Source organism: Urocitellus parryii, chromosome 1, assembly GCF_045843805.1.
Source record: "Urocitellus parryii isolate mUroPar1 chromosome 1, mUroPar1.hap1, whole genome shotgun sequence".
Classification (NCBI taxonomy): Eukaryota; Metazoa; Chordata; class Mammalia; order Rodentia; family Sciuridae; genus Urocitellus; species Urocitellus parryii.
The window spans coordinates 78,169,543-78,197,153 of NC_135531.1; the positions used below are offsets into that span (position 1 = coordinate 78,169,543).

General features: G+C 37.7%; 1 long non-coding RNA gene across 3 annotated transcripts in view; it reads left to right on the forward strand.

Moving 5' to 3' along the window:
• LOC144255745 (uncharacterized) overlaps positions 1-23,947 on the forward strand; it is a 471,309-nt gene extending 447,362 nt beyond the window's left edge. For all 3 annotated transcript variants that reach the window (XR_013343913.1, XR_013343911.1, XR_013343914.1), the window contains 2 exons: positions 22,463-22,500; positions 23,882-23,947. This is a non-coding gene — a long non-coding RNA (uncharacterized LOC144255745). The remainder of the gene's footprint in view (positions 1-22,462; positions 22,501-23,881) is intronic.
• The last annotated feature ends 3,664 nt before the right edge of the window (positions 23,948-27,611 follow it).

Here is a 27,611-nt window from a genome sequence, read left to right on the forward strand (position 1 = left end):
ATTCACATGTAATATTTAAAAAAAAAAAAGAGAGAGGAGGGGAGAGAATTTTTATATATTTATTTATTTAGTTAATTTTCGGCGGACACAGCATCTTTGTTTGTATGTGGTGCTGAGGATCGAACCCAGGCCGCACGCATGCCAGGCGAACGCGCTACCACTTGAGCCATAGCCCCAGCCCACATGTAAGAATTTTTAAAATTTGCTCCTTGATGTCTTTTGCAACCCATTGTTCATTAAGTAGCATATTATTTCATTTCCAGGTATTAGAGTAGCTTTTATTTTTTATTTTATCATTGATTTCTAATTTCATTCCTTTATGATCTGATAGAATGCAGGGTAGTATCTTTATGTTTGCTAAGAGTTGCTTTGTGGCATAATATATGGTCTATTTTAGAGAAGGATACATATGCTGCTGAGAAGAAAGTGTATTTGCTTATTGAATGATGAAATATTCTATGTATGTCAGTTGTCTACATTATCGATTGTATTATTGAGTTCTATAGTTTCTTTTTTCAGCTTTTGTTTTGATGATCTATCCAGTAGTAAAAGAGGGGTATTAAAGTCACCCAGAAATTTTGTGTTATTGTCTATTTGACTCTTGAACTTGAGCAGAGTTTGTTTGATGAACATAGATGCTCCATTGTTTGGGGTATATAAATTTATTACTGTTATATCTTGTTGATGAATGGTTCCCTTAAGCAGTATAAAATGTCCTTCTTTATCCTTTTTGATTAACTTTGGCTTGACGTCTACTTTATTTGATATGAGGATGGAGAGCCCTGCTTGCTTCCACAGCTCATGAGAGTGGTATGATTTTTCCCAACCTTTCATCTTCAGTCTGTGGATGTCTTTTTCTATGAGTCTCTTGGAGGCAGCATATTGTTGGGTCTTTTTTTTTTTTTAATCAAATCTGCTAGTCTATGTCTTTTGATTGTGAGTTTAGGTCATCAACATTGAGGGTTGTTATTAAGACATGATTTGTATTCCCAGCCAATTTTTTTTTTGTATTTAACTTGACTTTGTTTCTCCTTTGATTAGTTTCTTCCTTAGTGTAATCCCTCCATTTTTTCATTTTCATTGTTGTTTTTCAATTCCTTTTCATGGAATATTTTGTCGAGAATGTTCTTTAGTGCAGGCTTTTGAGTTGTAAATTCTTTTAACTTTTGTTTATCATGGAAGGTTTTTATTTCATCATCAAATATAAAGCTTAGTTTTGCTGGATATAAGATTCTTGGCTGGCATCCATTTTATCTCAGAGCTTGATATATGTTGTTCTAGGATCTTCTAGCTTTCAGGATCTGGGTTGAAAAATTTGCACATTATCCAATTGGTTTCCCCCTATATGTATGTAATCTGATTCTTCTCTCTTGTGGCTTTTAGCATTCTCTCCTTATTCTATATGTTAGGCATTTTCATTAAAATGTGCCTTGGTGTGGATCTGTTGTGATTTTGTACATTTGGCATCCTGTAGGATTTTGAATTTGGTTTTCCAATTCATTCTTTATGTTTGGAAAATTTTCTGATATTATTTCATTGAGTAGATTGCTCATTCCTATGGTTTGGAACTCTATTCCCTCCTCTATCCCAATAACTCTTAAATTTGGTATTTTTATGTTATCCCATATTTATTGAATTTTCTGCTCATAGTTTCTTATCATTTTCACTGTGTTGCCTACATTCTTTTCAAGATTCTATATTTTGTCTTCATTGTCTGAGGTCCTGTCCTCCCAGTGGTCTAATCTGTTGGTGATGCTTTCAATTGAGCTTTTAATTTGGTTTATTGTTTCTTTCATGTCAATGATGTCTGTTTGTTTGTTTGTTTTAAGAACCTCTATCTCCCTATCAAAGTAATCTTTTGTTTCCTGTATTTATTTATGTAGCTCTTTGTCAAAATGATCTTTTGCTACCAGTATTTGTTCTCTTATATTATCCTTTAATTCACAGAACATTTTAATCATGTACATTCTGAACTCCTTCTCTGCAATTTCTTCTGCTGTGCTGGCCATGGATTCTAATAATGTGGTATTTTGATATGTATGGGGAACTTTTTTCCCTTGTCTTTTCATATTGCTTGTGTGTCTTCCCTTCTAGCACTGTGGATTAGAGTGGCTACCATTTTTACCTTATAGGCTTATAATGCCCCTGTAGGGATACAATACCTCTCCTTTGAGGTGAAGGACAGTGTTACCAGATCCCAGTATAAACAGTATATACCTAAAAACAAATGTTTGCTATTAAGATGTTTATAGTTTGGTCACAATGTACAGAAATGGTGAATTCAATTATTATCTACAGTATACTCCGTGGGTTTGTAAAAGGATTTATAATTTCTGATGGTGGACAAAGAACCAGGGTTGAGGAATAAGATGATATGCTGAGGAAGTGGGAGGAGAGGATACAGAGCTGTTAAATCTTAGGAAGTGTGAAAGAGAAATCTAAAGAGGAAGATTAGTGGCAGGAGAAAGGAGAGGGAGTAATTTTGGGTACACAAATAAGTGGGAAGGCAGTAAAGTACATAAAAGAAACACATACATATTGAGAAAAATTTTTAAAAAATGTTTAAAAAAGTAAAATTGGTGGGATAAAAGAAAAAAATATATATATACAACACATCTGTAATATACTATTCAGATGTCTCAGTCTTCAAAATCCTATTTCATGCAAAATGCTTGGTTCCACATATGTTGGGAATGTGAGGGTGGGAGAATATAAAGAAAGAGGAGAAAAAAATCTTGAACAGGATTGTTTTGGTTGGAATACCGTGTCTTTCCTACTTTCTTTCTCATCCAATATGTGGGATTGTCTGTTGTTAGTTGGTATCTCCGCCTTCAGGGTGGTGAAGTTAACCAGGGTGTCACTATGCCAGGGTAGGGGCTTCTAGGGAGAGGGGGGAGTTAGAAACTGGGTACCTGGCAAGCCAGTATTCCCAAACAGGGAATTGATGATGGTGATAAAGGTGGCCCAAGATGGAGACGCCTGCTTTCAGTGGTGGGCTGTCGGGTCAGATGAGGGGAACTGAGTGATGGTGTTGGAGGATGAGTTCAGAGACAAGCACATGCATTGTGTTTGACTGTTGGCTGACTTCAGAGCCTGTGTGAATTTCCCAGGTGCAGGCAGGTTACCAGGCATAGGACACTATCTCTGCTGCTGCAGTGTCCCAAGATGGTGGCGACCAGGGTAGCCCCACATTGGTAGATGGGGGTTTACAAGAGAGTGGCGGCCAGAGTTCCTGCTTGTGGGAAGCTGCTGGATGTCCTGCATGCGACTGGCTGTGGTGATTTCTGCTTGGGTGTGTGGCTGAAAGTTCTGCACCGGTGTTGATGGTGCCTGTTCGGATACCTGATAGTCCTGCGTGGGCGAGTAGTTGGGATACCTACTCTGATTGCTGAGGTCTGGAGCCCTGGAGGGGCACGGTGGCCATGATTCCCACATGGGAGCAGGAATTTTGCTCACAGAGAAACAGTATTCTCACAACTTGAGTCCAAGGTCATGGAGCAACACAGAATGCTGCCTCCCTCTGGCCTGCCATCTTGGATTCTCTAAAACAGGTGATTTTTTTTTTTAATATCTAGACTCTCAAATTAGAGGTATACAGGCTACAAAATAATATTGAGGACACACTGTAGATAACATCTTCAAAAAATACTCATGTGCAATTTAAATGATATACCTTATATACTTTGTAAGTCCTTCATAAATGCCAGTTTTCTTACTATTAAACAATTAGTATCTGTTGGATTCATGCATTTAGGTGAAATATGCAATGATTAAGAGCAGAAGTTCATAAAATAATATTCAAAGGAATCACCTGGGATGGTGGTTAAAATGCAGATTACATTGATTCTGTCCTTTAGAATCTTGATTCATATGAATTTTACCCAGACCCATATATGACCTGGGGAACCACAGTCCCTAATAAGCATTGGTCTTAGGATATGCCTACTTCATCTAATTCTATTGTAATAACGACATATGTGGGAAAAAAGCATAACAGGTAGGTAATCACTATTTTCTGTGAGTTACTGAGCAATATGACCATGATAAAAATGCTGCAGATTTCAAAAGTAAAAGTGTGTTTAAAGGTAATTTTTGAGACAGATCATGAAGAAAATTAGGAGTGTGGATGTAAAAGGGGCAATTGTGTTTGTTTAGTGGTCTTGGGCATATTAGTTAGCTGCCTAAAATGAAACATCCTCCCCTCAAATCTGGGCAACATGGAGGAGAAAGGTAGAAAGTTTCATTCTTTTTAAAAAATATTTTTTTGTTATACATGAACACAATATCTTTATTTTGTTTATTTATTTTTATGTGGTGCTAAGGATCAAACCCAGTGCCTCACATGTGCAAGGCAAGTGCTCTGCCACTGAGCGACAACACCAACCTGAAAGTTTCATCTTTTTATTGGCATTCTAAGGCTAGCTATAAATGGGAATATCTTCTAGAATAGGTTATCTTGAGCTCCAGTTAAACTAAAAATAATATATGCTTTACTTACACATGATCTTATATTCTGTCAACAAATCTATCCCCAACTACTGACTTCAATGAATAGATTGATGGTTTAAAAGGCATTTTGGGTTTAGAAACCATTACAGAATAACACTGTCTCATACTCCAATACTGAAAATAGGTAGCAGTTGATGAAGAGACCATACCTATGATTCACTCAAAGTATTTTGTCTAAAAGTAATTTTTATGGCAGCTCAACCACTGAGAGTTTTCAAATTTCTAAATAGATGGTAAAGTACATCAGCGTGATCAAATGCACTCCCACAAGAACAAGTGTTTGTTCTCAATATCATCATGTAGCATGTACAACTCTAATTTGAGAGCCTTGATATAAAAAAACACCTGTCAAAATACACAGAGCATGCTGTTTTGCACAGTAGGATGGCGTATGACAAAGCTCTTTCTTCCAATAAAGACTCAACTGCCAAGGTGATTTTTTTCCCATTGTCTAGAAAATTTTAAAGATTAGTGACCAATACTTTGCATCTTTAAGAAACATTTTCATTTTATTCCACTTGGATCATTTATTGGGTTGATGAGTTTGAGAATTAACTGAGATGGAAGTCCTATTGCCTTATTCCAATGGGGAAAGAGGATACATTGAACAGCAATTATCAAGATTATATACAAATAACATACACACTTACTATGCATATGCATATGTGCATGGTTTACATCAGATTTATTTTCTAGATTGGCAATCATATATAGTCTTCTGAAAATATCTCTATAAGGCAGCATCCTACACATAATAGAAGGCAAAGAGGCAAGTGCATTTCCAAAGAATAAATCCTTAAGATATTATAAAATTGGGGCTGGGGTTATGGCTCAGTGGTAAATAGCTTGCCTAACATATGTAAGGCCCTGGGTTCCATCCTCAGCACCACATTAAATAAATAAATAAAATGAAGATGTTGTTTGCATCTACAACTAAAAAATATTTTTGAAAGATATCTTAAAATTGTAATAAACATGTATGAATTAAAATATAAACTGTATTGCTTTTTTAAATGAGTCAACATTGTATCTACCTTGTTCTAGTTCATTATGTGTTAGACTTTTCTAATGGAACCCTATTTGGCAGGACCCAGAACTTCAAGCCTACCTACCCTACCCATTTTCTATTACTGAGAATAAAAATTAGGCAAAAATAAGGAGTTATCACTATTTAACTACATGTGCACATGCACACACACATAGAGAGAGAGAAAAGAGGATACTCTGATTTTAAAAATAGTAAAGTGGATGTTTCACATTGAAACCATGTTACATTTCAGAAATTTTGGAATTAGAGTCAGAAATATTATTTATGTACATATGCATCACCATGTACTATTGAATTAACAAATCTATCACAATAAATAAGCAGGTAATGATGTAGCAAAAAATAATAAATTAGAATGGAAAGGCAAGAATAGCATCTGAAAATCACATCTACACCAGATTTCTAGCATTCAAATTATGTATATGCATAAAATATTTTACCATTTATCACATTGCATAGTGTTACATGTCAGCTGGTCTTCAAAGTGGAATTCTGAATTTAAGATCTCAACACCCTTGGTTAATGTGATAATGTATTATATGAGTATCAAATATATAAGTAACTCTAATAGTTCATCCGTTAATTTAATTGTAAATACTCTTAGGTCGGTCCTATGTGAAAAATTATTGGTGTACATATCTTTCACATTTAAGAACCAAGAAGAGACATGCCTTTTGAGAGAGTTGTGAGATATATTCATAGCCTGCTAATGACCTTAGTACTTACTTTGAGTCACTGGTCTACATAGCAAAGGAAAAGTATGCATTTTGAAAACTAACCAGAAATCTGATGTATGCAGATGTTGCAAATTCTTTGACCTAATAGTTCACACTGTCAATAGCTTAATGAGATACGATCCTTGAATTTTATTGGTTAAACTGACCTCAGGCCCCTTCTCGAAAAAAATGTATTACAGAGTGTAGAAGGGTTTTGAGGGTTGGGGAATGTAGCTTAGTGGTAGAGCATTTGCCTAGCATTCTCAAGGTCCTGGGTTTGACTCTAAGTACTGAAAGAGAGAGAAAGACATAGGGGTTGGAGGGAAGGGTTTTGAAGTCATTGAGATAGAACATCTCTTACATCCCCTGCAGCTGGATTAGACAGACTCATAGATTAAATCAATAACTTCCAGAGTCATATTCATCAAATACTAGCTGAAAGAGAACAGGATATTTACCATAATGTTTATTAGAAAATTCTTGTTAGGCAGATGGTGCTCATATATAATCTCAGTGACTTAGGAAGCTGAGGCTGAAAGATCACAAGTTCAAAGCCAGCCTCAGCAACTTAGTGAGGCTCTAAGCATCTTAGACCCTGTCTAAAAATAAAAAATAAAGAAGGCTGCAATATGGCTCAGTGGTTAAAAACCCCTGGGTTCAATCCCTTGGACCAAAAAAAGAAAATTCTTATCTTAAGTCAAAGTGTCCCTCCTGTATTACTATAATATCTCCAAGTTTCTTCAGTCTTCAGTCAAAATCATGTTCCATTTCATGTTTTCATGATCAGATTACAACCAACATCATGTATGTCTGTAAGAATGGGGTCATTATATCTAAGTGAATTCCACTGTCATGTATAACTAAAAATAACCAATAAAAAACTACAATGAAAAGAAGTTTTACTTGAACTATTCTAAAAAGTTTCCATAGGGTATGGTCAGGGGGTGTGGTGTAACATGAAATGAAATGACTGGCATTTTGTTATAAAAACGTCTATTATATATACAGTGAAGAATTTAGGTTTTCACAGACACTGAGAACTTTATTAATCTGTAAAACTAATTTTCTTCATGGCACATTTCCAGCCCATTCCTGATTTTTACCAAAATTTAGAGCCAATTTGTAGGAGCTCAAAGAAACATATTTTTCCTGCTATTTTGCAGGAAAAAGACATATCCAAACTCATACCAGTCTCATTATAGACAACCATTCACAGCTATTGTTCAAAGTTATCTTTAACATCATCCAGCCTCTCATGTTCACTCTATAATGAAAAATGAAATCTTTGCTTTCCTTCTCTATACTTTGAATTTCTTTAAATTCAATGGAGAATGGACTCTTCACTTGAACTTTCGCCACATTTGATGTAGCAATAAAACACTCAGTACCCCACCCCCGCCCCCAAAGCTGAGGTCCCCCACTCCCATATTCTTTTAGCAACAAAATGAGAAGGAGTTGTCAGCAGATATGAGTGGAACAAGTTGTTTATACGAGTTTAAAAGAAGAGATACGCATAAGCATGGAGCTATCTGAAAACCCAATGCTATGACTAGATCCAGTCTAGAAGAATAGAAAATATATGGCAAACTGCTTCAGTTCCTCCCACCCATGTTTATAGAAGACATATTTGATTCATCACAGCATCCTTTCCAATGTCAGCTCCATGGGAGCAGGGAGTGATTGATTTGTTGTTTGGTTAAATGATTTAGCTCTTTTGTGTGTTGATCTATTCTCAGGACCAGAATAATACCTGACATAGTAAGCATTTAATACAAATTATTAGATAAATGGAATAAGTGGTTCAGATGCAACTTTAGAATCCTCTGCATTACAACATTCTAGTCAAGCAAGATGAAATCTGTTTGCCATCCTTGGATTCAGAGTTCTTATAGGCTAACCTCATTGTAAAGAGACATGATAAGGAAGCAGCCAATTGTTAGCTCACAAAGTAGGCCCAGTATGTCTTCTGGCTCACATTTACCCCATATTATGGCTGTAGGGATGACCCACTTGGAGGGATACTAAGTTGGTAACTGTAACATTAGTCTTGGTATAAATCCAAACAATACAGCCATGGTCACTGTGTTAGATTCCTAGTGCTGCTATAACAATTATCACTAACTGGGCATACCTTGAGATAAGAGAAATATATACTGTCCTTGTTCTTGAGGCTCACTTTGAAATTATGGTGTTAGCAGTAAAAATGTTCCCTCTGAAGGCTTTAGAAGAGAGTGCTTCCTCATTGTTTCCAGTGTCTGCAGGTTCCAGGTATTCCTTGGCTTGTGGTGGCATAACTCCAACTTCTGCTTCCATGGTCATACAGCCTTCTTTATTGACGGTCTCTGTGTCCAAGTATTCTCCTTTCTCTTAGACATCTGTCATTGGATTGGGACCCATCCTAATCCAGTATGGCTTCATTTTTAACTTGATTACATCTTTAAAGAGCTTATTTCTAAATAAGTTCACATTCACTGATATAGAGTTGAAATTAGAACATACATTTTTGAAGTAAAACCACTCCAATCACTGTCCTCGTGGATCATTCAACTGAAGTTAAGGTACAGATGAGTAAATATGAAATTACAATTAGATAATGTGTTTTCATGGCGAAATAAAGAATGTTGTAAGAAAAACTAAAAAGAGCACCTAATCAGATTACTTAAGAGGCTAGAATTATACTCCATAGCAGACAAAAGTCTGACCATAAATCATATTATAGAATGAGAAATAGGACATAGGCAGGTTGTGTCTGGTGCTATTGTTCCAGAAAGTCAATGATAGCTCAAATTTCCTTGTCTGCCACCGTGGCTCTTCTCATGTCCACAAAATGTCTGCTTAAACACCAAACATCAGGTCTGCATCATATACAAGAAGGGAAAGAGGGGGAAAAGACATAGGTGAATGCTGTCTGACTTTGTAGACTTCTATTTACAGCTCATAATACTGAGTTTCATTCATAGATTTGGAGAATCTCTACAAGTGAGTATTACTGAGTGGGCACATGACAGTTTATAAAAAGTTGGCTTTCTCTTAATAGAGCAGAAAGGAAGGTATTTTGGTAGATAACTACCAAAGTGCTACATACAGACACTGTCCCAATGAATTTGATGCCAAAACAGAGGCTCAAAAGATGAATTAATCTTCCTGGTACAGGAAGAGCTCAGATGAGGACTTCCAGAAAGAAAGTAGAGTTTTTAGGAAGATCTGGAGGTAGAAAAGGTAAAAGATTTTCCATAGAGTTGCCCTGCAGTGTGTGAGGTGGGAAGTCATCCTAAGAGATAAAGCTGTGGAAAAGGTAGGGGTCAAACTGTGCAAGGCCCTGTAAGCCATGTGTATTGGTCAGGGCTTTTAGGCAAAGTCAGAAACAAACTTTGGCTGTTTTATGCAAACAATGAAAGTGACAAGATGTTCTTGGGCCACTCACAAAATTTCCTAGGACTAAAAAAGACCACAAATGGCTTCTCTGACAAGAACAAGTTATACATTATCATGCAGAACTGTTGCAGTGGACTACACTGCCTCCAGGCCAGAGCTCTGACCTACTTGTACCGCCTACTGGAAACTAGTGCTACCACCAAAACCTGTCTCTGAGGGCCCAGCAGGTCTCCCATCATGGAACGTCCTTGCTGTTCACGGAAGCTTGTGTCACCTCTCAATTCAAAGTCTGCCTGAGAGGGTCTGATGGGGGGAACCCCTGTCGTGAGCCTAAGTTCTATCTATAAAGAAGCTTGAATGTTTGGCATTTTTCATTTCCAACATTCTCTTACCAAAAACTTCCCCAATCCTAGGAAGAGGCTTCAGAGACTGGGAAACCAGACAGAATAGTAATGAGTAAATCTATTTTGAGGGTAGTGTGGAGGGGACAGGTGGTCAAGGGAGGCTTTTGAATTGGGGTTAAAACAGAAAAGATAGTGCTATGAGTTGAATGTTCCCACAAAAACTTGTGTTGAAATTTTATCCCCCTTATAATAAGAGGTGGGACCTTCAAGAGCTGATTAGGTTATCATGAAAGGATTAAACCATTCATGGATTAATAGTTTATGTGAAGAGTTCTTCTTTTATAAAAACTAGTTTTCCTTTTCCTCTTCTATGTGTCTCTGTCCACCACCATATAATGTTCTGTGTCACCCCAGGATTCTGCAGAGTCTCCACCAGAAAGAGGACTCTTGCCACTTTGGACTTTCCAGTCTTCAGAATGGTCAGAAATAATTTGTTGATAAATGACCCAGTCTCAGGCATTCTGTTTAGAGAGATACTAATGGTTTCAAGGTAAAATAAATAAATAAATAAATAAATTCATGGAAAGAAAGTGGATTCTATGAGATATTTCCTGGGATATCCCTGGGGAATGCCTTTAAATTAGGAGATGGTATCAACATTGAGACACAAAAGGAGTTCCTCTTGGCTAGGAACCCCCGCCCCCAGACTGCCTTGTGGAATGAGACCAATAATTACAATGTTTCACCTTTCTGTGCTGATTTAAAAAAAAGGGGGGGGCTGGGATTGTGGCTCAGCGGTAGAGCACTCTCCTAGGATGGGCGGGATCCAGGTTCCATTCTCAGCACCACATAAAAATAAAAGGCATTGTGTTGTGTTCATCTACAAAAAAGACTAACTCTCTCTCTCTCTCTCTCTCTCTCTCTCTCTCTCTTTCTCTCTCTCAAATAAAATAAAACTGTTGTTAGGTAAGAAAGAGGGAAAGGCCTTTTCTGTTCTCTTGTCCTTTGTTTGATGTTACTTGGCTCAGAGCAGCAGGCATACCATCCCCACAGTACCCTGTCCTCTGTCTCTGTGTCTAGAGAGAGCCGTGCATTTATCTGACCAGTGAAGGTTCTGTCAGGGTGGCCCCACATGCTGTTCTAGGGAGGACTGAAGCACCAGGACTGAGTGAGCTACTGGGCATAAAACCTGAGATCACACCTCCCTGTTTCCCATCTGTGGCAGCATCCTCATCTCAAATTAATCAATGAGGATTTATTACCATGGCACTTTCTTCCCTCTGCACCTGAGGACCTGAAGTCTCTAAATCCCAATAAGATTAAGTCTCAGCTCTGATTTCAGAGAGACCTTTATTATTTTTAAATAATAAAAGTATCTGGATATTGTCTTTTTCATCTTATACGAAATCGTGAGAAAATAGCCCGGATATTGACATTTTAGCAGCTTTCAGACCCAGCAGGGGACCCTATAAATAGCAAAAATGGGATGCTGGGGAGTAGGATGAATAGTCTGACTGTCCCTGTGTTGCCCAGTTGAGCCCCTGAGGTAAAGGTAGGGTTGGCCTTTCCCCAGTGAGTACACAGATGACTTTGGTGAATTCACTGTACTCATGTGACAAGCAGGGGACCTGGAAGTCTCATACCCTCCAGTGAAGAGATGTGGATTGGCAAAAGTCTGGGGGTGGAATCAAGGCTGCAAAGGGAATTGAAAAGCAGTGGACCTGTGGCTTCGACCATGCCTCCAAGAGTACGTAGCACCTCACCTTTTTGAATGGCTAGACTAGATTGGTTGCAGCTCAGGGGTCACCAATACAAGGAAAGAATACAGCAAAGATACGCGGAGCCAACAGACAGTCCTGGATCTATGACTCCAATTGTCCTATAGGGTCTCCAGTTGTGATGGGACAGTTTCCCTTTCCCAGGGCTCTGTCAGTCCCTTTTGGGCAGGAAAAGGAGTCACTCAAAAGAGATCACTTAGGCCCTAATTTATTAACTATTGTACCTTAATGGACCATTTATAATAGAAGTAATTAAAATGCTAGTGTCTGCTGGTGGGGACTTTAAAAGTAAAATCACTTCAACTATAGGAAAAAAAGAAGCTACTATTTTGGGTACATATTTGGAGTTAGGAGGTTAGGGTGAGTAAATTTAAGATGAAACTGTCTTATTAAAATTTATTTTTATTGATTTTTTTCATATCTAGGGCTCTCTGAGTATTTTCAGATGGCACCAAATTAATTTTTCCTATGTTTATGCTTATTTTCATGACTAAACACATCTATATGGAAACGTCAAGAAAAATCATATGTACTTTTCAACAATGTTCAGTTTCTTGACCAGCCCCTTCTTAATGCTTATCCTGAAATGAAGAGTCATATGAATATCCCTTGAGACAGTTTTTGCTCTTGGCAAAGTATAATAGCTTCCAGTAAAAAGGAAGATAATCATGAAACCTGAGACCTTTGTCTCTCTTATTTTTTTCAAACAGACACACCACACACACACACACACACACACACACACACACACACCCCTAATACATCCTCCTACATATACACTTCATAGTTAAGTGTCAACTCAGTATGAGCTGACAACTCTTGTCATACTGTAGCAGGAAGCACTTTTAACATAAGTCATGATGTGAATGTCTTTTAAAAAGTCTATTCCCAGGGACTTTTTAATCAAAAGATCTCAGCTAAACATCATTTCTCTATTTTATTCAGAGTTGTTGATATAGTAACTAATGGAAAATCAATGTGCCAAAACTCCACAGCCTTAGCAAACTCAGAAGACTACATTTTGTTTCATAAGGCCTAAAGATGAACCAAGTCTGCTGATTATTTATACGACTTCCTTGAACTAGGTATGATGCTTCCTTTGCCAGTTTAATGAGATTTCATCAGGAAATATATATATATATATATATATATATATATATATATAGAGAGAGAGAGAGAGAGAGAGAGAGAGAGAGAGATATGGGTAGAGAAAAATAGAGATAAATATAGAAATACATGTGCACACACACAATTTGGGGGTCTCTGCACTCTCCTGTGTGTGGCCTTTTCATTTCTTCTTTTTTATTTTCCTAATTGATCCATCAACCTAGGTTAACTAGTGCCTTTGTTAAGCTTCCTTAACAAAATCATTACTTCTTTGGCTAATTCAGCAACTGCTTTCACGATTTTTTTCAGAGTTATTATCATCAATTACTCTTAACAATAGTCACCATTATATTTTGACCCATAGGGTGTCAATATCTAGTGCTCTTAGGTCACAGACACTGGCTTGGCTACTTTAAGAGATTTTATCACAAAAATTTGCATGTCTTTCTTTCCTAGTCAACATTATCCCATCATTTCTTTTGCAGGTAGAGAAAATTCATTTTCTCTCACCAATTTGTCTAAATTATTCAGGTTACAAGTGCCAGGTTGTAGCATATAATCAAGGGTTCTAAAATGAGGATCAAGGGAATCAGAGGGGATCAGAGAGTGGGAGGGTAGAGAGGCTTGCTGATTTTCCTCATCAAGCAAACATTGGTAAGGAGACCCTACAGATACAGAGGCTGGGAGATGATAACTAGGCCAGAAGGCAGGGACATAAAAATTGCTAACACCCAGAGATACAAGCCAAATGTTCAAATACCCATTTTCATGCTCCTGACTCACACTGCTGATTTAAGCATTTTTTTAAAGCAAAGATATATTTTCCAGATAATTGATTACTTGAGGCAGATCTCTTGCTCTTCTTCTTAATAGAATTGAGTCATTAATAGTTTGTAAAAGTTCACCAACTTTATGATTTTCAATCTGCTTTGTCAAAACTTAGCATTAATACCCCCAATGACTTCATCTCTAAATAAATGAGTGTATTGTCTATTTTAAGAAAGTTCTTAAATAATAGTATTTGGAAGTAATAAAAGTATTAATTTAATTCTTGCTGTGAAAATAAGAGAATAAAGAAGTAAGAACATCTAATGCTTCTTTTACCTAACATCAGATTCATGTATCTTAAGTATTCTATGTCAATTGAAATGATGTACATTTGGTTCAAAATGCACATATGAAAAAATTACAGGCTTTAGATGCAAAGTGAAAATTGTCATTTTATTTGTTTCCTGTTGTCTTGTCTCAGTCCATTCTTGGTTTTCTGTGCCATCATGTTTCTGGAAGGGAAGGTCAGAGGCCTTACTGTTGATCAGGTAAAGCTTCCTACCTTTTTTGCTTCTAGTTGCTTGAGAGTTTTGCTGTTTTCCTGTTAATTATTTGACTATGGTTGTAAATGGTGACCAATATATCTATATACAGTCTTTAATAAATCACATTAAGATGAATTAACATAAAGTAAAAAGAATGTTCTGTTCAACATCATAATGTCTTTATCAGCATTTATCCCATGAAAGGTACTCACTGGGTACTACTATATGCCATGAGCCTGAAAGGTGACAAGGATGTACAGGAAGGCTCTGCACCCTCTATAAACAACAAAATGTATTCTAATGTTGGAGTTCAAAACTCAGGTTGGCCACCAAATAATACATGATCATTAACTAGTCTTGTACAATATGCAGGGAAATGACTTTTTCCAAGATTGCTGAATTAATCAATTGAACACATAAAGTAGTCATGAGAAGTGAAATAAGGTGCTAATTGGGGGGTTCTTAAAGAGTCAGAACAGTAAAAATCAAAGCAGTAGGATGTGAACATAGGAGGAGCCACATAAAGCAGGACAAGGGCTGACAAAGCCCAACCCAGGTCCGTGGGTCACCTAGGAGGAGATGTCATCTAGAAGCAGTTTTCTGGCATCTTCCTAGAGTGTTCTCTTCCCAGGTGATGTGAAGACTTGTTTCTGAAGTCCACTGAAAACTGAGATCATTTTTGGCAGAAGGACTCATAATACTGGTGGCTGTTTCTGGGTTTGATTATCCTTTTTGTTAAGTTAATGAACAATTGATTTATCAACAATTGTTCAACAGAGTTCTTTAAAAGTGGAGATTTGGGGAGAATGCTGCTGTGAAGCTAGCCCTTGAAGAGTATTTAGTTACTTTAAGTAGTGAGTAGCTCTGTTATGGAGGGAATGAATTCCACTAAATTCATGTGTTGAAATTTCAGCCTCAATGAAACAGTATTGAGAGGTGGAACCCTTAAGAGGGATTAGGTCTTGAGTGTTCTACCCTCATGAATGGATTAATGCCAATATTGTGGGTTTGGGTTCTTCATAAAAGGATTTTCTCTATCTCTTCATCTCTGTCTCTCTCTCTCTCTCTTTCATGCTCTTTTGCTCCTCTGCTTTCTGCTATGGAAAGGCATAGCAAGAAGACCCTAATGTTGGACTTCTTAGCCTCCAGAACTGTGAAAAATAAATTTATTTTCTTTATAACTTACCCAGTCTGTGTAGTTTTGTTATAGCAGTGCAAATCCAATTGTGACAGAAAACTGATACTGAAAAGTGGATCTGCACTATAGCAAATACCTGAAAATGTGGAAGTAGCTTTGGAATGGGGTGATACAGAGAGGCTGGAAGAATAGAGGAGGAGAGAATAAGTTTGGATTGCAGTGAAAGGAGAATTAAGGATAATTCTGGCAAGGACTCAAAAGAACTGTAGGGAAAGTCTGAAATCTTTTAGAGATTACTTGAGACATTTTGATGAGTCCTCAGATGGAACTGAGGAGTAAGATATTGGAAACTGCAGTGAAGGCCTTCCTTGTTATTCAGTTGCAAAGAACTTGGTGTCATTTTGTCCATGTCCTAGAACTTTGTGGAAAGGCAGAACTTAAGGGTGATATACTAGGACATTTTGCAGAAGGAATGCCTAAGCACCAAAGCATTCAGTGTGCTGCATGGTTCTGTTAGCCCCTGATAGTAAAATGAGAGAAGAAATAAATGATTTAAAGATGGCATTTATAATTAAAAGGGAAGCAGGATGGGAAAATTTGAAAATTCACAGCCTGGCCATACAAACAGTGAAAAGGGTATCTCTGGGAGGGCAAATAAGGGTATAACTAGCAACCTTTTGCTAAAGAGATTAGTACAGATGGAAAGGAGCCAGGTTCTATTTATCCCAACAATGAGAGAATGACCCTGATGGCATTTCAGAGACTTTTGAGATAAGCTAGGACCTTGAAGGTAAGTTTCCAGAGAGTGCCAGAGTGGGGCCTCAGCATTCTCTACCCTGCAGTGCGCCAAATCTCTGCTCCTTGCATTCTGGTGAAATATACCAGCTGCCTCAGTCTTGAATTAAGTGGGCTCAGGTGTGTTAATATATCATGCTGCCACTCAGGAGGGCAAAAGCTATACATATGGTGCTAATTCTGCACAGTCACAGAATACAAGAGTTATGGGGCCATGTTAGTCTCCACCTAAGTACCAAGGATGAAATTTAAGGATGACACAAACAGCCTAGGAACCCAAGCAAAGACTTGTCACAGGAACAGAGCCATTTCAGAGAGCCCCCTCTGGGTCAATGCTGGAGGGGGGACATGGGTGTGGGACAGGTCCTCAGACACCAGACCTATAGGACCACCAGCTTGCAACCCAACCTGGGAAAGATGTAGACATGAGATTTCAACCAAAAAGAGCTGCTGAGTGGATTTAGCCCAGCAAATCCATAGTGGTTGGGCTGCCTATGGCCTTGGGAGCCCAACCCCCACCCCAGTGTGTCCAGGATGTGGGACATGGAGTTAGAGAAGATGATTCTGGTGTCTTAAGATTTTAATATTGTTTTCCTTGGTGGGTTATGGACTTAGTTGGGGCCATTTAACCTTTTTGTCTTTCTTGTTCTTCCTTTTTTTAATGAGAATGTCTATATTATGCTTGTCCCACCATTGTGTTTTGAAAGTAGATAACTGGTTAAATTTCACATGCTAGCAGCTGGAAGGAAGTTTGCCTCGGGATGAATCATGCATTGAATCTCACATCTGATTTAGCTGAGATTCTGGACTTTGGATGTTTTGAGTTATGTAGGAAAAAGTTAAGATATCCAGGGCTGCTGGGATGAAATGGGTGAATCTTGCACATCAGAAAGACATAGATTTGGGATCCAAGGATGACTTCTATTTTGAATGTGTCACCCAAGGTTCATATGATAGAAACTTAATTACCAATGCAACAGTATTGAGAGGTGGGACTTTCCAGAGGTGACTACGTCATGGATGTATTAATGCCATCATTATGGGAGTAAGTAAATAATCTCAGGAGTAGATTAATTTTTTTCTTTTTAAGTGTTTTTATTAGTGCATTATAGTTATGCATAACAGTGGGGTCCATTCTGGCATAATCACACATGCATGGAATATAATTTACTCCATTTTAGCTCCCAGTACTTCCTCTTTCCCTCCCCTTCTCCCTCCCCCAATCCCCTTTCTCTACTTTATTGGTCTTTATTCTATTTACCTATTGTTTTTATTTGTGCTTTGTAAATAGATGATAGATAGATAGATAGATATAGATATAAAGATAAAGATGGAATTCACTATGGTATATTCAAATATGAATATAATATAGTTTGATCAATTTCATTCTGCACTTCCTCCCTTTTCCTGTTTCTCCTCCTTCATTTACCTCAATCCCTTTCCTCTACTCCATGGAACTCCCTTCTATTTTCATGGGATTCCTCCATGCCTTTCCCCCATTTATTTTGCTCTAGCTTCTGCATATGAGAGAAAACATTTGACCCTTGACCTTCTGAGTCTGCCTTATTTCACATAGCACAATATTCTCCAGTTCCATCTATTTAGCAGAAAATACCATGACTTCCATTCTTCTTTATGGCTGAGTAAAATGTCATTGTGTATTTATACCACATTTTCTTAATCTGTTCATCTGTTGATGGGCACCTGGGCTGGTCCCATAACTTGACTATTGTGAATTGTGCTGTTAGAAACACTGATGTGCCTGTGGGGGTTCTTGACAAAAGAACTGAGTTTGTGTCTACCTGGCATCTTCTCACCATGCTCCCACCTTCTACCATGGGATGATGAAGCAAGAAGTCCCTTGTCATTTATCAGCACCTACATATTGAACTTTCCAGTCTTCAAAAATGTGGCAAATTTCTTATAAATTTCCCAGTCTCTTCTGTTATGCAATACAAAATGAACTAAGACAAACTACCATTTGCCATATACCTTAAAGGGTAGATATACCCCTTTATGGTTTGCAGGAATGCAGAAATATCCTGAGGTAAAATTAGGTCATGAAACCTGTAACCTAATCAATACACCCTAGTTTGAATGGATTGACTGGGTGGTAACTGTAGGCAGGTGAGGCATGGCTGGAGGAGGTGGGTCACTCAGGGCTTCACCTGGAAGGGTGCATCTTTCCTATGGCCCCTTCCTAAGCCTTCCCTCACTTTGTGCTTCTCTCTCTCTCTCTCTCTCTCTCTCTCTCTCTCTCTCTCTCTCTCTCTCTCTCTCCTTCTTTGCTATCACAAGGGGAGCAGCTTCTGTCTGCCATGCCCTTCTACCATGATGTGCTGCCTCACTTTGGGTCCAGAAAAATGGAGTTGGCCATCTATGAACTGAGACCTCTGAAACCATGAACCCCAAATAAACTTTTCCTCCTCCAAGTTGTTCTTGTCATGTCTTTTAACCACACTGATGTAAAAGTTGACTAAAACATTCTCATAGTCTACAGAGGGAAGGGGAATACTAAATTTTAAGAAGTGAAACACAGATGAGGACTAAAGGAAGAGCAATAGTGTACCAGGCAAAGCAGGATGGCAAGAGCACTCCAGGAACATGCCCTCCTCCAAGTCAAGAGAAGAGAGAATTTCAGAAGAATTGTGGGCCAAGGAGGTTCTAGGTTTATTAAGAGAAGTGGCTGCAGAAGTTAAAAGTGACAAAAACAACTAGGTGGTTTAAAGTCATGGTATAGCCTTTCATTTTCATCTTGAGATTTGGGAAGACATTAACGCTTTTAATGAGACAAATTGAGGGAATTTGCAGTAAATATGATTATGGTTGAGAAGGGAGCATGGGTTTTAGTGAAGGAAAGCAGGTGTTAGAACAATTAGGAAACTGTTGGGGGAGCCCAGGTAGGGAAAGTGGTGGCCTAAACTCTGATGGTGAAATGGAAATGCAAAGAAAAAATTAAACACAAAAGTTAAGTATAGAGGAGTAAAGATGGAATCATAGTAACCCTGTTTCAAATCATTATGGATAAGGAACATAGGGAAAATATGTTTGGATGATTGGGGTTGAGATAACAAGAATGAATTCAATCTGGGCACATTAACTTTCTAATGCTTGCAATATATCCAAGCGGACTTGTTTTGTAGGCTGTTGTATTAATGAGTCTGGCACTCCAGTGAATAGGCTGCACTGGAGACAGAGAAATGGAAATTATTGATATTTAACAGGAATTGAAGTTGTGGGGAGGAGAATAAAATTACCCAGAGAAAATGACGGAATAGTTTAGGTATGAATTCTAAGAACTATAACATTGAAGAAAGAAGCAGAGGAGAAGGAGTCTATAAAGGAGACAAGGAGGAATGGTTAAGAGGTAGGAGGGAAGCCATGTATTGTGGTCCCACAGTGACCTTTTGAAAGCAGCTTCAGTGAAATTGAACAAGCCTAAGCCAAATGAGAGAACAGATTAGCGAGGATGGTGAACCAAGAGGAGACAGAGGAAATGACTCAAGTATTTGGGGCATGAAGAGGAAGAAGGAATTCAAGCAGTAGTTCAGTAGTTAGAGGGGGGCCCGAGATTAGACCTCAACCACTACTCAAAGAACAAGATGGTCATGGAAGCTGCAGTCACTGGAGCTAATGGATGCCTTTCATGGTCTTCTCAGGAGGAAGGTTACAGCTAAATTGGCATGTAGAGAGAGAGGCTCTCAATCAGACATACACAGTCTTGATGTCCAGGCCATATTTGTTACATCCAGCACAACTTCTGCTTTTGCTTACTAAATCACACTGAAGGCAAATCTACAAGACAACAAGTAGTCAAACGATATAGTTCTAAGAGCCTTTTTCTTTCATATCCCTTAAGAGCAGTTTGAGAATATTTTCTGGCATTTCAAATAAATATGTTAATATCTAATTTGTAACCCAAGAAAACTAATTTAAAAATGTGTTATTGCCCTTCCACTTAGTCTAAGAGACAGGTTGAGCTGAGTCATCTATGAAGCTGCTCAGTAAGAAGCAGATGTATCACAAGTGAAAGTGTTTGTATTCATTTACAAAGCAGCAATATTGCAGCCTAGTCGTAGCCATAACACTTCATGAACAGACTTTAACATTCTTTCTCCCTCGGAACAAAGTATATTTTCTGAAATTTTTGTAAGATATTTGTTTTCAAAAATGGACTCAGGAAATTTTGTCCTCTGGAGAATACATGAAAAAGTAAATAAGTTTAAAAAAAAATGCTTTTGAAACGTCCGTTGAAGACATATATTTTCTGGAGGAGACAGAAAGGATATAAGTTGGAGGCATTAAATGACTAATGATGAGACTCTATTGGTTAAAACTCTCCTAGTCACATCTGAAGGGGAAGTAATGAAATATTATACCAATAAAATATAATAATTACAATCACCATGGATCTACAAAACATTATTAAATATCCCTTGACAACTTAGAAAAAAACTCCAAGTAATTATCAAGTCTCATTTTAAATTAAACCCTGGCCTTCTTGGTGCCCCACGTCACTCTTATGCAGGCATGGCAATGAGGGAGACTTATAATGCCTTTGTGTAAATTGCTGCAGAGTTAGTTGGCTGGCCACCCTTATGATATAATCTTTTTCCAAAGCAATTTAATTAAAACAGTGAAAGATCTGACCTTTGCTGGAGATTTTCTTATCCATAGCACTAAAAATAGCCCCTGGAAGCAATCTATCAATATGATCTTTCAAATACAATCCTGCTGGTACTGGAGAAGAAGAGAAAGGAAATGAGACACAACAGAATTCACAAAGGTTGGCACAGGCTAGCACATGATTAGTTGTCATGAAAGCAGAGTTGCAAGTTTGTTTACAAGGAGGGCATGAAATAAATTTAAGCCACCTAATTACATCAAGCAATGAACCCAAGTCCCCTATCTAGTGGCCAGCATATAATAAGGGTTTAATCAATGAGGATTGTCTCCTACTGCCCCCCCCCCGGCTTCCAGAAATTAGCCTTGTGTCTCTTGGTTTGGAAAGCACTTAGAAGCTTTAATGACTTGATTTATAGATATCCCTGGGAGGTTTCCCTGTCCCCACATTCCCATAAATCTATGCAATCTGTGGCAAAGATTTTGGTGAAGAAAAAGCCCCTCTTTATTGATGATTCTGGGAGTTCACTACCCACTTTGTTCTAATAATTGATGTGTTCCTGTCTGGTCGTAGGGATAAATGTCATTTATCTTCACAGCTATTAGGAGAGAGGAAATTTCCTCCTTTTCATGGTGTGAATGTGGGCGTCCAATCTGAACTACAATCTGATGAATACAAAATGTTAAGTACTAAAGAGAAGTAGGGCATAACTCAAAAAGATGTGGAGATCCATGATGGGGAAGAAGTCCTGATAATCATGTTTATCATTCAGTAGGGAACGGATTAAAGTCCCATATTTGAGGTCAGATAGAGGTAGGGTCAACTCTTTCACTATTTCTTAATAAATACACAAATCACATCTGTCTTCACTTATAAAATGAGGATATTATAATTGATTTTATAAACTTGTCAAGATTAAAAGAAATGAGTTCAGTATATCATCTGGCACTTATGTGTTGTCTGATAATCAGTAGAAGCTGTTATCATTAGAAAGATTTAAAGAAATAGCACAAATAACTGTGGGTCAAGTTAAGAAGCTCTGAATTCCCTGAATAAAATAGAAACAAGTTAGATTCTACTGACCAAATTCATTATTGATTGACTGAGTTAAATAACAGACTGAGTTAACAGTAGTTGGTTCACTAAGCTGCCATTAACTTCAAATTTACTTTAATTAATTCACAGCTGGTACCCTATATCAACTGTGCATGTGGAAAATTGAGATGAACCTAAGGTATGAGCAAAGGCTAAAAGAAGCCTTATTTTTAATACAGAGGGATCTTCAAAATCTTTAACAACCAGTGGAGAATAACCAATTATCCAATAAGAATGGATGCTGACCAAGGAGAAGTAAAGCAGTAGAGAAGCAGGGCAGAATCAGCATTAGGCTTCACTTCTAACGATGCCTAGCATCACACCTGTGCTGTATTCCCTCTACATCATGTGCCTCTTGGCCACCTGTATGAAACTCATACTAGGCTTTATTTTAGGAATATTCAAGTCTTACTAAATATTAATTTAAGGTGCTACATCTATTTTCCTGAGCTCCAAGTTTCAGAACCTAGGATAGCACCTGAATAACCCCATTGCTTAGTAAGTCAGTAGGTAAGATTGTATGATTTTGAGGACACCTGCAAGTCTTTTTTACATTTCCACGACTCTACCGTTCTGAAAGAACTGAATTTCTCTAATCCGATTCTTCTCTTATGTTCCAGATTACCATCACCAGTGACTGGGCTCACCATCAGGACTGGTAAGTTTCCCCAACACACTCTGTCACTCTCAGTTACACCTGCAGCCCAGCTTTCATATGAATGGATCAGAACTGTCAGAAAATTGAAAGCTATAACAACTCAAGTGTGATGAAACACATATACCTTGCCCTTCTACATCTGTTTTTAAATTAAATATGAACTTTAATAATTGCCCTCAGCAGAGGCATCTGGAAGATGTGTTGATACTAGATGGAAGCAGACAACAGATGGGTTAGTCAATCTGGAACAGATGGTAAATTTATATTAATTAATTATAAGCCCGGACTTTTCCATCATTCATGATTCTTAGTGTCTATGGATGAGTTTACCATTTTAGGCTTATTTCAGTTTTCTAAATTCTTTCTAAACTCTTTGGTTTTAGGAAGAATAAAGGAGAATTTTTCCTTTTGATCAGAGAGTATCTTGAGTCCCCAATACACTCTGGAGTTGACAAACTCTGATATGATCATGATATGATGGTAGAGCTGGAGACTCATCATTGTTATCACCTCACATCTAGAATTTTGCTATTCCTGCCCTACCAATGCTACCTATGCTTCACACAGTCCTCTTTTCTCATTCCATAGTGTTAATGAAAATACCTGTGGGAACTCCAAACAAAGAACAATAGCCAAATAAAGTAAACTACACTTTATTAATGCTTACACACATATCCAATATTTAAATGTAGAGCTGTCTAGAAGGCAAAGGTTGAAATAAACAAATTAGAGTTAAGTCCTCATCAGGACTTCCACCATGTCTTTGATTAACTTCTTGTGAGAGGTGCATGGGGCAGAGAAATTAGGAGAAGGAAAAGGCAGTTATGTGGTTCTTTGGAGCAATTCTACCTCATGTTAAAAAAAATGGTCACAGAGTCACTGAGAATAAAGCATGGGTCTACTTAAGTTCATGGATCAAAAGATGAGACTTGGACTGATGAGCACTTTTCAGCATGCAGTGTCAACACAAAAACTCACAAGTTGATGTTGCCCAAGTTTGCCAATTAGATTATCAATATCTCTTTCTTGAAGTGTGGAAAGAAAAGATAAGTGCCTATGGGGAGTGACGTCCAGGGTTATAGAAAATAAGTACCATCTTCATAATCCGCACTCAACTTCCTAATGCTGTATTCCTGCGAACTTAATCAGCTCACAATTTTATTATGTTTGTTAAAATTAAGAAAGTGAGACCAAAAGTAAAAAAAAAAATGATCAGATAATTTATTTGAAGCCCTAAAGAAGAGAGTCCATTAGTATCACACATACGATTACAGGAAGAGAGGGGAGAAGAGCAGTTCAAATGGGATTATTGAAGAAAATAATGTTGTGTCTTAAGCTAGCCTTTTTTTTGAGAGAAAATTTTTTAATATTTATTTTTTAGTTCTCGGCGGACACAACATCTTTGTTTGTATGTGGTGCTGAGGATCGAACCCGGGCCGCACGCATGCCAGGTGAGCGCGCTACCGCTTGAGCCACATCCCCAGCCCCTTAAGCTAGCCTTAAAAGTCAGAAAAGATATTGCTAAATCTTCTTGGTTTGGTCTTATAAGTTGCTTAGTTTCTTTGTTGTCCACCCAAAGTGTGGTGAACAATCAGTAAGCTTTTCCATGGAAAAAGGGAGAGGGCTAAGAGAGACTATATCTTCTTCAGTTCCACCTCAGTCAAAAGTTCTACTTTCTAGATTTAAAATAGGTCACTTAAGACTGATAAGAAGCATCCTCATCATGAACTATTTATCTTACCAATTACTAAGAATATACCAGAGCATACTGCAACTGAAAGTCAAGATCTCCTTTTGCTCTCTCAGATTTTGCTGTATTTTCCCCTCTGATTTGACCTAGAGACAACTGCAGAAGTTAGATGGATGGTTCTTTGGATCACATCAGAATGTCTCTGAGCTTCTAGAGAAATGAAAATAAATAAAACTTCCATTAAAAAGTTAAACAATGAGAACAGAGTAGACTGGGACAGAGATATGAAAAACTATCCTAAAAACCAACAATGTGTCCCAAAATTAAGAGAGAGACAACTAAAGACACTTCCACACAAAAGTGGGCAGGGGCTAGAGCAGGAGGAGGTACATTCGAGTTTAGGGTCCTACAGTAGCAATAAGGTCCAGATACACAGTCCTAGCAGGGGAGGAATCTATGCCTCTGATAAAAAGGTAACCAGGCCTGAACCTCCAAACTCATAGATCAGAGTTCTGAGAGTCCACTTTAGACTTAGGCATACTATAGTACTAGTATCTAGTCATTTTTGCCTTAAGGAGCATGGTCAAACCATGTATAAACCTAAACAACTAGAATTTTTCAAATGGAATTCATCAGAGCCCTAGGGTTCCATATCATTTATCTCCTGGGCTGCCTCAGGGAGTGCCAAGAAGATGAGCAAGCAACCAGTTTCCCTTCAACCAGTTTCCTTACTCCACTCCATCACCATTGCTAATAGTAGTTCCCTTTATCTGTATATTTCCTGGAGTTCTATGTAGTATTGCCTTGGGGACAGTATGCCACTTTAAAATATGTGCAAAAACTCATCCATAGAGCCTTCTCCTTGGAGTCTTCTCTATGGGCTCCAACTGGTCACTGGACACCTCCTCTGAGAGGTCCCTAGGCATTTTATCATATCAATGACATGAACCTCTAAGAGAGATTCTGTAAGGAAAGACAGGCACAAGGCCAAATAGATATTAACTGAAGAGTGGGCATGCTGTGCAGAGGAAGAGGTCTTTAACTTCTTGACCCTCTCCACCTAAAACCTATTAGCAAATCTCAGTTAAGATATCCTCTTCAGGGTAATATATGAGAGTACTTTTCCCTGTAATAACAATTGGGGATCATCATGGTAGTCTACAGTAAGGGCCAGAGATGCTAAATATCTTATAAAACATGAGACAGTTCTGCATGAGATTTCTCTGTGATTGACAATGGCTCCCCCTGCCAACATCCTGGCACTAATAAACTAGCCACCAGAATGCCAAAGTCATACTTATTTACTATACAGCTATGATTATTCGGAAACAGTAAAGTCATGGGCATATTCCTGAGATTTTTCCTAAAGGTATATGTATCTGAAATGAATATAAATGACTATTAAGACTATTACTTACTAATTCCTCATTCCATATTTTCTGAACATTGTTTAGAGGCCTATGTGAATCTGCCAACAAGTTTTCTATTCCCTACATTAGTTATAGTGTCACTGTAAATTAACATATTAGCCATCTTTTGGGGTATTTTTGGTGTTATTTTCTCATGAGCTTGGGTTACAGTGAGTTGATCTGTGTGAGAGATATATTCTCAGACATAAATTCAATCACAACAAAAGACTTCTACACTGAGGATAAAGGAAACCATCCAAGTTTAAGCCACTGTAAGAGGCTTGATAGCCTGATGGCCATTCCTTGTAACATTCCTGCCTTAATTTGAACTCAGACAAAAGAAAATTGAAAATTTGATTCTGGAGTGTGACTTTTGAAAGCATGTGATTAAAACTCAATTTATGTTTCTTCCATTGCTGTAAATTGGGATGACATCAGGAAATAGCACCAAACATCATGTTAAGCAGAAAGTCGGGGCATATAACATTATATATTAGTAACAAACAATGCAAACACTCCTGTGTGAGATTTTTCTCTAGGATTCCATTAATCCTTAATAACCTCCTTTTCCTTTTATGTAACTTTACTCATGGAAATTTTATACAACATTACTAACTCATAAAATTTTAATACTATTGGATACAAGGATAAATAAACATTTACTGTAATTATTAAGCAACTTTATGCTATATAACAGAACCAAGTGGGTGAGGAAGAAACAATTCCTTAGAGAAATAGATTTATTTGCTAATTTAGTGTGTTACGGAGAGTCTAACATAGAGTTGAAGTGAATATAAAAGATATAGAGGATATGAATTCCTTTTCCTGAGAATTCAGTGTTCTGTAAGAAGTAGAACTTATTTGTTTTTTTTTTCTGAATAGTAAGAAATTATTGCCAGCATTTAATGATATCCAGGATTTTTTTAAAGCATCAGCTAATATATTGGGTATTTGTATAACATATATTAATGAAGCATCCCCATTTTTAAATTTCTGTTGCATCCTATGATATATTTCTAATGTGAAAAAAGGGCAAGACAATTACTAACAGCCTAATAATAACTGTCATTTTTGAATGCTGGGTGTACACGAAGCATTTTACCGGATGCTTTACAAACTGCAGTATGCTTTGTGAGATGCATTTTTTTTTCAGTACACAGAAATCTCCAGATTATTTTTTGTCTAGATGAAGGCAACAAGTCACTTAGAGAAGATCTCCTCCATTGTGGAATAACTGATTTCTGGTGTTTCATAAATGCACAGGGAGTAAGTTTTGACCATGTTTTGGAGGAAGGATGTATCAGAACTTTCTGTGATTGACAATGGCTTCCCCCCTCCAACATCCTAACACTAGGAAAGCTTAAAAATCATTTAAAGGTAAATTGCATTTCTTTTTTATATATAACTTTATTTTATTTATTTATTTTTATGTGGTTCTGAGGATTGAACCCAGTGCCTCACCCATGCTAAGCAAGCACTCTACCACTGAGCTGCAGCCCCAGCCCCAGCCCCAGATAAATTGCATTTCTTTGTGAAGAAATAAGAATGAGACCCCAATCATTCCCTTTTGAGATTCAACTCTATCAGAACTTATAAAATGAATGAAAGTAGCACAGACAGAGGATTTTAGATAGTGATAAACATCAAGGACTCCAAAAGGCAACTTGGTTTTAAGGAAGTGGGACATACGTTGAAGAATCAGATTCTTCTTTACAAACAGATTCTTCTTTACAAAGATGGCAGCATCTGATGTTTCATCCTATGAATGAAACATCAAATGCTGCCATCTTTGTAAAGACTTGACCTCAAAAGAACAAGACTGTTCTCAGCAACTGGATTCAGAAAACTCCTAGAAAACCCTGTTAGTTCATCTGGTACATGCTCAGTTATTCAAAGCTATTTGGATCCACTCCGTAACAAAACAAAAGACTTTGAGAGGATTATTACAAAATATTGTCTTGCCTTTGCTCTTGCAGATCTAGGTTTCAACAGATGCTCAATGGCACAATTAT